Source organism: Martes martes (genome assembly GCF_963455335.1).
Source record: "Martes martes genome assembly, chromosome: 18".
NCBI classification, from domain to species: Eukaryota; Metazoa; Chordata; class Mammalia; order Carnivora; family Mustelidae; genus Martes; species Martes martes.
The window spans coordinates 23,117,248-23,130,207 of NC_137906.1; positions in this window are offsets into that span (position 1 = coordinate 23,117,248).

Consider the following 12,960-nt stretch of genomic DNA (forward strand, 5'->3'; position numbering starts at 1 on the left):
TTCAGTTGAGCCCATCTATTGGGTTCTTTCTTTTTCTTTTTTCTTTTTTTTTTTTTTTAAAGATTTTGTTTATTTATTTGAGAAAGAACAAGTGAGAGAGAGAGAGAGTGCATAGGGAGAGGGAGAAGCAGACTCCCAAGTGAGCAGGGAGCTCAATGTAGGGTTCGATCCCAGGACCCTGAGATCATGATCTGAGCTGAAGGCAGACATTTAATCGACTGAGCCACCCAGGTGCCCCCGATTGGGTTCTTTCATTTATACTATTTTTCACTTCTAGAATTTCCAATTGGTTCTCCTTTATATGTTCTGTGTCTTCTCTAAAGACTTTATTTCTTTGCCAAGGCTTTCTATTTACTCATTTGTTTTAAGTGATTTTTAAAAATTGCTCTTGGAAGCATTTTTATGATTGCTGCTCCAAAATCTATGTCAGATAATCATAACATGTCTGTCATATCAACGTTGGCATCTATTGATTGTCTTTTTTTCATTCAAGTTGAGATCTTTCTTGGTATGATCAGTGATTTTTTTTTTTAATGTAGGCTCTATGCCCAATGTGGGGCTTGAACTCACACTCCTAAGATCAAGAGTTACATGCTCTACTGACCTGATCCAGCCAGTCACCCTGAGAAGTGATTTTTGATTGAAATCTGGACATTTTTGTATTATGTTCTAGGAATCCGAGTCTTATTTAAACCTTCTGTTTTAGCTGGATTCCTCTGACATTCCTCCAGCAGGGAATAAGAGGGTCCTAACCTCATTCCTACCAGGTGGGGATAGAAGTCTGGGTTACCCATTCAACCCCTGGTGGGAGGCTCCTTGTCACTTCTGGGCAGAGTTGGGAGCCCACCTCCTGACTAGGCCTCCATGGATATCTTGCTGGATGGGAGAGTTAGGAGTTAGGAATATCATGGATATCTCACTGGATAGGAAAGTTATCCTCATTTTTGGTGCCTACTTAGTCTTCATGGCACCATGGTCATGATGTCATCATTATCATTGGACAGTAGTGAAATTTCTGACTTGGGGGGGGTAGTGAGAGGTGTCTAGTTAACTGTCTGATTGAAGTTCAGGTTCTGTACATGGTCTCCATTGATACAAATGTGATGGGCAGCTCTTCACCACCCTGTGGGATAAAGTTTCCCACTGGACCCTGGGAGAGTTTGGGTGTCTTGTTCCAGCCTGTTGAGTGTGGTAGTCTAGGTTCCCCACTAATAAGCCTTGCTGGCATGGGCTGGGGGGCAGGCCTAGCACTTTTAGTGGTGCTTGGCTGCCCTAGAGTGGTTATTGTCCGCATATTTTCTGCATTGTTAGGTTGCCCTTTCACATTCCTTCGGCTAGAAAGAACCAGCTTCTGTTGGGGCTTTTTGTCTGTGACTGATGATGTTTCTGGACTGTTGGCTTCTTCAGCCCTAAGCCTGGGATATATGAGGCAAAAAGAAAACCCAGGGAACTCACTGTCGTATCATGCCTTGGGTCCCAATGTCCTTAGCCATTCTGCCTCCTCCTCTCCACCTTTCGAGTCTCACGATTGTTCTATATATATTGGCAAGGGCTTTTCAGTAGAGCTAAGTAGGAAGAATTGGAGAAAGGGACACTTAGTTCATCTTCCTGGAAGCCTGTGTTGGTAGATAATATTTCAATGCGTATTTTTAAAAATCAAAGTTACTGCAAAAAAAAACATCTAGGATGAGCAAAATTCAGACATTTTAAATGAACGTAGGCTCAGTATCATTGACTTTCCCTTTCGTCTTATGCTCTCACAGGCCTTGCCACTGCACGGTGACTGGCCTTATCTTTATTGAAAATGTTTTCTTTTTGTGCCTTATGTAATTTTGCATCAGTTTCGATTTTTGGAAATATTGCCTCAAAATGTTTATGGTGAGGGGCGCCTGTGTGGCTCAGTCGGTTAAGTGTCCGACTCTTGCTTTTGGCTCAGGTCATGATCTCAGGGTCCTGGGATCCAGCCCGTGTTGGGCTCCCTGCTCAGTGGGGGGTCTACTTGTCTCCCTCTCCCCCTGCCCCACCCTCTTGTGCGTGCTCTCTCTCTCTCTCTACCTCAAATAAATAAATAAATCTTTATTAAAAAATGTTCATTGTGATTTTTGAGTGTTTTTGAGCCCTCTAAATATCTTACCCAAGGCAAATGCTACAGTTGCCTTACCCTGGGTCAAGTTCTGGTCCACGTGGCCTTTTGAACCACCCCGCCTGGCACGGCCCTTTGGCTGGGGAAACATGTGTTTGTGATGCGTCCAGCTGCCTGAGCACTGGTTGGCAGATCTCCTCCTTCCGATGTCCTGCCCCATGGCTGTGGCCATGGCAGCTTCGGGAACCCCTGCTCAGCTGTCTTGAGGACAGAGGCACGTAGGCCCGGTGTAGGGATAGCCGTTCTTTCTGGCTACAGTAGGACTTCGAAAAATCCTCCAAGGCTGCCAAAACTATTTGGTGACACAAATTGCTAAATTTCATGAACAGAACAGAAACCAAGATTGAGCGAATTAATTACCTAGTAAATCGATCATTCAGCAAATTGATTTTCCGTGTCTTTGGGAGCATCCCTTGAGAGGTCTTGTGGCCATGAGCCTGAGGTTGTCTCTGGCAACTCCCTTGCCTTCCAAACAGCGCCCTTCCTGGGTCTCCATCATTTTGCCTACATCTGGACAGGTAGGCAGGAGGTACCATCAGAATGTCCCACGGCTTGTGAAGGAAATGAAGGGACCAAAGTGGCAGTCACTCAGAAGCAGGAGGTGGCCGCTACATACAGGGAGGAGGGCCTCTCAGAGGAGGTGGCGATTGGGCTGGAGAAGGAGCTGGCCGCGGAAGAGAATTGGCAGCAGAGGGAACAGCAGGTACGAGGGAAGGCAGTGGGGCGGAGGGAAACCAGTGCCGGTTTGAACCCTTCCTTGGCCACTTCTGAGCCTATTGCCCTTGGCTCGGGCATGTGGCTTCTTGGAGCCTTAGTTTCATCATCTGTAAAATGAGGATAATACCTGACTGTGAGGGCGGATACGAGGAGAAAAGAGATTAGAGCTGCTGTGGACTGAATTGGATCCCACAGCCTGCGAACACATATGCTGAATCCCTAAACCCAACGTGGCTGTGTTTGGAGATAGGACTTCTGGAAGGCATAAAATGAGGTCCTAAGCATGCGATCTTTAATCTGATGGGATTGGTGGCCTTAGAAGAAGAGCAGGAGCACTGGGAGCATGCACCAAGGAAAGGCCATGTCTGAAGGCCAGGAAGATGGTTCCCTCCAGAACTGGCCATGTTGGAGCCCTGATCTCAGGCTTGCAGCCTTGAGAATGGTGAGAAAGGACATTTCTGCTTTGAAGCCGGCTGGTCTGTGGTTATCTTGCTCTGGCAGCCTGAGAGGGAGACTGAGACAAGGGGCTGAGCATTACCTGTTATTCAGAACTTAAGTCATGGAATCAACACGTATTGGGCTCTCCCGCTAAGAAGCACAGGGTTATAAGACCCCAAGTCTTTGCCCTTGCGGAGTTAGTGGGGAAGACAGCAATGGATGTTGCTTCGTGAAGAGGGGAAACTGAACGATGGCTAAGGGACGGGAGAAGGGGTGAGAAGCTGTAGTTTAAACCAGGATGGTCCCTGGGGCACCTGGCTGCCTCAGTCAGTGGTGCATGAGATTCTTGATCTCAGAGTTGTGAGTTCAAGTCCCACGTTGAGGGTAGAGGTTACTTAAAAATAAGACTAAAAAAAAAAAATAGAGTAGCCAGGGAGGCCCTCCTTGAGAAGGTGATATTTGTGTGGAGATCTGAAGGAAGCGAGGGTATAAAAAGTATCCCAGGGTGGGGGACCAGCAAGTGCAAAGGCCCTGAAGCAGGAGTGTGCCCGGGGAGGTGAATGTGACAGTGCAATGAGCAAGCAGGAGGGAAGTAGAAATGAGCTTGGAAAAGCTACCATATGGACTTTTTATCAGAGAGGTGGAGGGCAAAGTAGGAATTGGAGCAGAGGGGGAATGTGGCAGAGGGGTTTAAAACCTCTGGCTGCTATGCGAGAGGACATCGTGGAGAGGCCAGACTTCACTGGAAGCAAGAAGACCAGGGGGGCTACTGCGGGGAGTCAGCTGACAGGCACTGGTGGCTTGGGCCAGGGTGGGAGAGGAGGCCGTGAGAGACAGCATCCTGGAGGGACTTGGGAGATAGAGCCGATGGGGTTTGCTAATGAATCCGGTAGGAAGGGTGAGAGATCCTCGCCGGAGTGAACTGTTTGTCCAGCCCTGGGGAGAGAGCCCCTGGTCCCAGAAGCCCCCTGCATGCATTTCAGTGGCTCTGAAGATCGTGGTGAGGAGATTGCCTCCAGTGCCCCTGAGATTGGCCATCAAACAAGAATGGCTGTGACAAGCAGCTCTAATTGCTTTGAGTATTGGCATCCAAGGAAAACCCAACTCTCTTTATAAAAACTAGATTCAGAGCTGCTCCACGGGCACGGCGGGCAGGGCGGGCCACGGGGGGCATGCCAGAGGGTCGTTGCCCGTGGGATGCAGGTGAGGGAATGAGAGCCGGGGTATAGGACGGTCATGGTCACGGTCTGTGGCCTTCCTTGGAGCCATACCTGAACACACATTGGAAAGGGGGCAAGGGCTTCACCTAGATCGTTCTTCAGGCCTGATGCCCTTAGCTGTCCGTGAGGCACTGCCCAGGGCCTCACCCAAGCTGATGTCCCTCCCACATGCATCCATGCTAGTGACTGGCTGGCTCGGGGCACGGAGGTCTGGTCCCTTTGTCTCAATTCAGACCAACTCTGAGGAGCCATTCGGCTCCTGAGCTCAGCGTGGGCCAGGCAGCAGCCTCACATGCAACCACACTCCAGGCCAGCTTGGTCCTCCCCCAAATCCTGCCTTTCTCACTTCCTTCCGGTGCGTCTCCCTAGACCACGCCACTCACCCCACTGAGCCCCGCTTCCAGTCTGTTTCTGGGGGCCCCCATCTAGCACAGTGGGCCGCCATGCTTTCTGACAGCTCCATGGGGAGTTCCCCTGACTATTCCTACTTGGCTTGTCTGAGACGGAGTCCACCATCCTCCCTGCCCCTCCTCCACACCTGCCCTCCGGCCTTCCTCATCTGGGGAATAATGGCATTGTCACCTACCTGGTTGCCCCAGCCAGAAACATGGGGGTCTCCCTGATACAGCTCCTTCCCTCACCTCCTCATTATCCAATCTGTCTTCTTGCCCTGTTGGCTGCCCTCAAATCTCTTTCTCCATGTCCATTCCAGTGGCCAGCCACCACCATCCTCTCTTGAACAGCTAGATCAGTCTCTTCTCAGGCCTCCCTGCCTCCGGCCCAGGCTTCCTCCAATCTGCTCTTCCTAGACTGAATACATCCCGAAAATACAATTCAGACTTGTTCCCTCTCTCTCTTCATGTCTCCCTATATACATATATGTGAATAAAATGCATACATTATATACATATAGTGTGTATATTGTATATAAGGTATACGAAATAAGCACACAGATATGTGTCTTGTTTATCCCATCTACTCCAAACAAAGGTGATTGTGTGGTTTATGTAGTTGATTCTGTATTCCATATAACATAGCCATAAGCTTTTCACATTTTCTTATTGAGGAATCATTTAGATACAGTAAATGGCACAAATCTTAAGTATTCATCAGCTTGATGATCTTTTTTTTAATGTAACTACCAAGGAAGTAGATACAGAACATTTGTAATATCCCAAAGGGCTCCCTTATGCCCTCTCTCAGCTGATACTCCCCAAAGAGAGTCTGCATCACCACTGACACATTTTCTGTTCAATGGAATTGTATGGTGTGTCCTGCTTGGGGTATGGCTTCTTTGGTGAAATGTTATGCCTGTGGGATCCATCTGCATTGTGGGTGGGGGTAGTTCCTTCTTCTTTTGCTTCTTTGCTTGAACCATTGCCTGAATATACCAGGATTTAGCCATCTTCCTATTATGGAAATTTGGAAATTTGGATTGTTTGTGGTTTGGGGTTGCTGTGAACATTTCACCTATTCCTCTGGCGGGCACAAGCAATCGTTTGTCTTAGGTGCATACCCAGCAGTGGAGTTGCTAGGTCAAGGGGCAGGGGCCCACTTAAGCTTTGGAAGATAAGGCCAGTTTCCCAAGGCAGTTGGACCATTTCACATTCCCACCAGTGGAGTATGAGAGCTCCCTCTGCCACACAGACTTGTCACCGTCTGGTATTATCAGGCCTTTAATTTTAGCCATTCTGGTAGGGATGTAGGATTCTTGGTGTGGTTTTATTTTTTTATTTTTTAGAGAGAGAGAGAGAGAGAGAGCAGGGGAGGGGCAGAGGGAGAGAGAGAGACTCTCTGGTAGGCTCCATGCAGGGCTCGATCTCACAACCCTGAGATCATGATCTGAGCCTAAATCAAGAGTCCGATGCTTAACTGTCGGAGCCACCCCAGGTGTCCCCTGGTGTGGTTTTTTTTGTTTTTGTTTTTGTTTTTTGTTTTTTTTAAAGAAAGAGAGATCACAAGTAGGCAGAGAAGCAGGCGGGTGGGGGAGGGGGAAGCAGGCAGTGTGGGGGAGGGGAGGAAGCAGGCTCCCTGCTGAGCAGAGAGCCAGATGCTGTGTTAGACCCCAGGCCCCTGAGACCATGACCCAAGCCAAAGGCAGAGGCTTAACCCACTGAGCCACCCAGGCGCCCCTCCCTGGAGTAGTTTTAAACTGCGTCCCTGTGATGACAGAGGCCCCAGCGGCAATCTTTTTACCCAGCGACCTTCCACCTTCCATCTGATTGGCCCAGGTTGTATACCTGACGGTAAGCTGGGCCAATCAGAGTTTTGAAGTGAGACTCTAAGATGTTCACGCAGCTGCCTAGCACGTGGAGAAGGCTTTCAAACCAGGGAGTTTAGAGGTCAGGGTGTCCCAGCAGGAGAAGCCAGAAAGCCAGCCTGCACAAGGAGAGGGAAGCAGACACAGCAAGGGGCAGGGCAATGAGACATCTGAGCGCGGAGAAGAAGGTGCTTAGAGAACTGTCCTGGCCCCTGCGGTCACGTGGGTTGTGCTCCCTGACCAGCTCTGTTGGACCCCTCTCCGTGCCCCCACCTGTGAGACCCCTCTGTCCTCTGAAGCCTCTATTCTGCCAGGCTCCGTGCCCTTTGCCTGTCAGTGACTGAGTGTTAAAGGCGGCACACAGATGACTTTGTCACTGTTTGCAGAGATTGTCTCTTACCCTCGTGCCCTCCCCACCTGCCACCAAAAGACCAGGGATGGCTCAGGTTGTGTTACAGTAGAGGAGAGCAGTCCCTCACGGGGACTCTAGAAGTGCCCTGGGTTCAGATTTGCCTCCCCTTCGTATCTCCCTTCCAGCCATGGCTTGTTCTAAGTGCTCTTTGAGAGTAACATCCTTTACTTCCAGAAAGTTCTTCCTTGTATACAACTGAAATCCCAGGTGACACTGTAGTGTCAAGGGGAAGAATGTACTGGCTGTGAAATCACACAGACTCGGGTCCAAATCCTGTTCTCCTCCCTGATGAGCTGAGGAACCACGGGCCAAGACTGGGCCTCTCTGAGTCTGTTTCCTCATCTGTAACATGGGTCTGATGAGCCTTATGGTGTGGAGTTTTTGTAAGTTACATAAGTAGGTTGTGATCTTCCTGGGTCGCAGGCTCTCACCACTGAGTTCCCCGCTTGCTGTCATCCTATGTCACCTAAGCCAGCTTCCCCTTCCTCCTTTCCTCTACCCATCGCCTCAGGCTGGTCACTTGGCCACCTTGTTCTGGGTGCACTCCCAAGGTCTCCACCCATCCAGCTGTGATGCAACTTGACCGCAGGCATGAACCCCACCAGCGTGTCCAATGTACAAAATTGTGCCAGCAACAAAGACATTGTCACGTTGAGGGACGAAGCTGACCGAGTCACCTTGGCACTGGTATTGGAAGCTCCAAATCAAGAAAAGCTTTCAGGCAATGTTGAACTTGGAATTCCAGAGCCCGAGGGAAGCTGTGGAGGAAAAGTTGCCTTCTGGCGAATGTGCATGTGTACGTGGCGATCTCAGCCATCTCGGGGACCCTGGTGTCCCCTCTTGTGCCAAAAACAGAGTGAGCTTTCCTCCAAGAGCAGAAACTTGGGATCAGAAATACCGAGTTGTGGCAAACAAGCGGTATTAATAGAGAGGAGGAGGCTGTCACCCTAGAGGCGAGGGAGCCAAGTTCATCTACCTTTTGCACAGAGGGTCCCGAACTTCTTTCCAGAAGCGGCCCTCCCCTCCCCTGTGGTCACACTTGGCACTCTTCTCGGAGAGCATCCGATGGCTGAAAATAAAGCTAAGCTTTCTGAGAACTTCTTCTGTGATGTCAGCATAGACTTAATCTTCTCGCAGGAGTGTGGGCCTCTGAGTACCCATGCTGAAACCATTTTCTGTAAATAACCATTTTCCTCCCTCCATTCTCTGTGAGAATCAAGTCCAAGTCAGATCCAGTCTTGTTAATCTAGAAATACCTCTGCCTTCCCTAGAATTACTCCTTAGGATTTTTAGAACAAAAGGGGTTTGACTCTAAATGCACTTTTAAGAGTTGTTTTCAGTTTGAAGGGGTTATTTGAATTTCAAAAGCAAACCAAGGGTTAAATAAGTCAGAGTAAAGTGTTTCGCTTTACCCTTGGCACACAAGACGCCCATAGATAGTAATTGTTTTTGCTGTTATTACAGTTTCTTTTGTCCTGGGAGTTCCTGATACCTGTGTCTGCCTTGGCTTAATGGTCTCAGTCTGGCTGCTGTGCCCCCACACACCCTTGACCCCTCTGAAACGCTTCCTCAGCAAGGCAGACCTCTCTGTGGGAATTCTGGGGGCAAGATCACTCGCTAGGAGGCCTTGGTTGTTGCTAGATGCGGAGAAAACAAATATTGTTTTAGAAACATTAATAATTGAGTGGTTTTCAGCACAGAATTGGCCAGCATTAGGGGAATTGAAAATTAAGACTAAGACACTACCTCAAGCAGATTTTCTGATGAATAATTCACAGAGCTAATGCCCATGAAGACCTAGGAGAGAAAATACCTTCTGTGTCTGTCCTCCCCACCCCAGCCACTGACTCTATCACCTTGACTTTTCCTCACTTACCCCCAAGCCCTTATCGGAGGGGGGAAGGGGCATCTGGGGAAGTAAATAAAAGCCAACAACGCATCCGAGTTCTGATTTGAATTTTCATTGTGGGTTTGCCCCCATGTTGCTGTGTGACAGCTGATGATTCTGTCCCCCTCTGAGCAGCATGTCTGCCAACTTTGAGCTGACTCTGGTTCGTAGAGGTCCAAACGATGGAGGGGACTTTGAATACCCACTGAAGCCTCCGTTCCCAGGGAGATCTGTACCCCAAAGCGTTTGTAGGCTGGGGTCGATTTCATTTCAGATCTCCCTCTTTCCTTCTTTCACACATTTGCTGCGTGCCTACCCTGCGCTATGCATGGGGGATTTTGTCTCCCCGGTGCACAATTACAATTCACAGTGACTTGGACAAAGATGGAGTGAAGCAAGTGGTAGTGGGTGCAGAAGTGACACCTAAATTCAGCCCGAGATGAGATCAGGGAAGGCTTTCTGGTGGAGGCAACACCTGAACTGAGTCTTATGGAGAGAGTTGGGTAGGAAAAGAAGGGCAGGAGGAGGGTGTTCCAGGTTAAAGAGAAAATTTGTACAAAGCCCCAGTAGAGAGAGAAGGAAAAGTCTTTTTGTGGGGACAGCAAGGGGAACACGGGGCAGGTGGGGAGAGGGGCCCAGAGAAGAAGCTGGATCCTGTAAGGCATCAAGGTCGTGTTAAGCCCCTTTCATCTGGACGTTACTCTGAGGGCGATGGGGAGCCAGCGAATGTGTAAGCAGGGGGCTGGAAACTCAGCTGCTTTGTTTTAGGAAGATCCTGGCACTGGTGTGTGGAGCACTTGGCGGTTCCTGTGTTCTGGTGTAAACCCTCAGGGTGTTGGTTTAAACCCTTCTCAGCCCGGTCAAATGGATTGCCTGTCACTATCTTGAAAAAATTGTTCTTCCTGTTTCTACGGTCCACCTGGTCTCAAGCTGTGTTCTTGTCTCAGTTCATACATTACATCTCTGTTCTCTGTGGCAGGCGGGAGGGAATTTGTGTGGGGTTCCCAAGAAGGACATCCCCCTCCCCCATTGCCGAGTTATCAGCTCAAACTTGATCTTGCCAAGTTCAGGGTAGGAAGGCAGCCAGTCCCCAAGGAGAACTGGCTTCCTAGGCCAGACTTAGAGGGGAAGACTCAAACTGGTAGCTCCTGGGGTAAATCCAGACCTATGGATATGTTTTGTTGGAGCAGTGTGTTGTTTGGGGGAAAAAATGAGGAATAGTATTTAAAAATTGGGAGATTTCTGGGGCACCTGGGTGGCTCAGTTGGTTAAGCATCTGCCTTTGGCTCAGGTCATGATCCCAGGGCTAGGATTGAGCCCCATGTCAGGCTCCCTTCTCAGTAGAGAGCCTGCTTCTCCCTTTCCTCCCCGCCTCTGCTCTCTCTCGCTATCTCTGTCACTATCTCTCTTTCTCTCAAATAAATAAAATCTTTTAAAAAATAAAAAATAGAAATAAAAATCAGGAGATTTCTCATAAAAAGTCTGGGATTCTGATCTTCTAGAAATAGCAGACATGGCCACCCCAGTACCCTCTTCCTTCAAGGCAACCACTGGCTGGAGCTGAGTAGTCTCTGTCCTGTGGACGGTCCCCACTCTTCCCTGTCACCTCCTGTCCGGAGGCTGATGGCCCCCACTCTCTGCCATTATCTCTGCCAATTACAACACTGGTTTTCTTCTACAAAGCGAGGAAGAATGTAAACTATTTCTTGATATCCATGTCTCCATCAAACACAGGAAAATGAAAGACAGATGACCAAGAGGGCCACATATTTTAAGACAAATGGGAGAGCATAGATTTCTTGATGGAAATAAAAAAAAATCCTTGTTTGATATGTACACCATGTGCGTCTGGTTGAAATCTGGCCCCTGCCACACTCACTCCTGTTCCTCGCCTGGCCTGGCACTGGTGGGTTTGAGCCTCGGAGGACAGATGAGATGTGGTTTCAGAATCCCAAATGTCAAAACCATCTTTTCTATTGTTTTTCCCAGAATCCTGTGGCCTGGGGCACCATGAAGGGGACAAATGTGGAGTGTGGGGGTCTGACTGGCTCGAGCCCTGCCCCATGGCTGGCTTTCTCCCAAGGGAGCACTGCTCACACCCGTGTATGTGTCTACTTTCATTTGAGGGGTGCAGGTTTCATTTAGGGGTACTTTCATTCAGCGGGGTGCAGGGATGATTTCAAATACTTAAAAAAAAATACATAAAAGCCATTGACTTGCTAGAGCCCTTTCATGTCCCTTCGGGGCAGACTAAAGCCAGGGAAGGGGACTGACCTGCCCCGTTGTCACCTGCATGGTCCTATGTGGGAACAGAGCCTGTGTCCTGCCTTTTTCTCCCCCCAGGCAGCAGGCTGCAGGCTGAGTGAGGCGCCTGGCCTCCTGGGCTCCATCTCCCGGGCTCTGTTTGACTCTTTGCACTGTTTGCCCAGGTTTATAAACACAAAGACCTATGGGCCAAGCCAACAATGTGTTTGGAGCAGGGGAGGTCAGCCTGCTGCTTGCTGCCAGGTGAGCCTGGGGTCCAGGACTGCCAGCTGTCAGGTAGCAAGTGAGATCTGTGGGCTGGCAATTCTGATTTCTGGCCCCAGCATGAAGTAACTTGTTGTCCAAAGTGGTGCCTTACTCTCTGACTTGCTTCCTGTCTCCCTAGTGTACACCAGAGCTTGTGAACGCTGAACGAATTCAGTCATCCATTCCTCTTCAGTTTCTCATGTCTTCGTTCAGCAAACATTCATCACCACCCACCTTGTGCCAGGCCCTGAGCCAGGAGCTGGGCTGCAGGGTGGGGAGAAGACAAGTAACAGAAACACAGCCTGAATGGGGAGCTGCCTGCAAGGAGAGTATTGCCGGCCCTCGGGCTCATTGCAATGATAACTGTCATTTATTGAGGACCTACTGTGTGCCCTGGGCCCCATGGGGCTTTATGCAAATGAGTGTACTCTTTACAACAACCCTTGGAGGGACTGCTTTCATCCCCATTTTACAGATGATGACCCTGAGGATCAGAGAAGCTAAAGGCACGTGTTCCAAGGTATAGAGCTAGTGTGTGTCAGAGCTAAGATGCATGCCCAGAGATTCTGAACCCAGAGTCTGTCTTTGCAACCCCTGTGAATTCTAGGATCAACATGAGGCCATCCTGTGTCCACACTGGGGTTAACATGATACGAAAGTGAAGGATTTTCATCAGTTTTCATGGTCTATGACTGACATCCACTGAGGTGAGCCTCGGATGGGCTCAAGAGGGAACTCTGTCAACAGTCATATATATACATGACCTTGACAAACTTGATCAGTGTGTGTGTGTGAGCCACTTTCAACCTCTGTTGGCTCCCATTTTGTCCCCTTTCGTATTTTGAGAACTAACGCTACAATTGAGGTTTGACCAGTCTCCTTCACAGTGCTCAGATTCAGCTCCTTCCTTCCAAAGTGTGTATTGAGTACCTACTGTGTACAAGGCAGGCTTCTAGAAGCTGGCAACATAATGTTACACCCACTGTGAAAATGCACGGTTCTAGGCTCCAGGGGCATAAATGTGAGTAAAATAGACCCAGTCCCTGTTCCTGTGGGGTTGAAGACTTGTGGGTGAGGCAGATTTCAATCCAAGAACCACACAAGGAATTGTCAAGTGACGACCAGCCCTAAGTGCCGTGAAAGAGAGGGACATGGTGGCCTGAGAGTGTGTTCTGGGGAGAGCGGATAGGTGGGGGCTGCAGGGAAGGGATGCATGAGTAGATCTCTGCAGGAAGAGTGGGCAGTAACCATGTGAAGGGGCAGAGCATGTTCTAGATTGAGGACTTGCAGCTGCAAAGGTACTGGGTCAGTGGGTCTGTGGAAGTGAAGGCCCCACAGAGAGGGACATCGTTTGGGATGAGGCTGGAATAG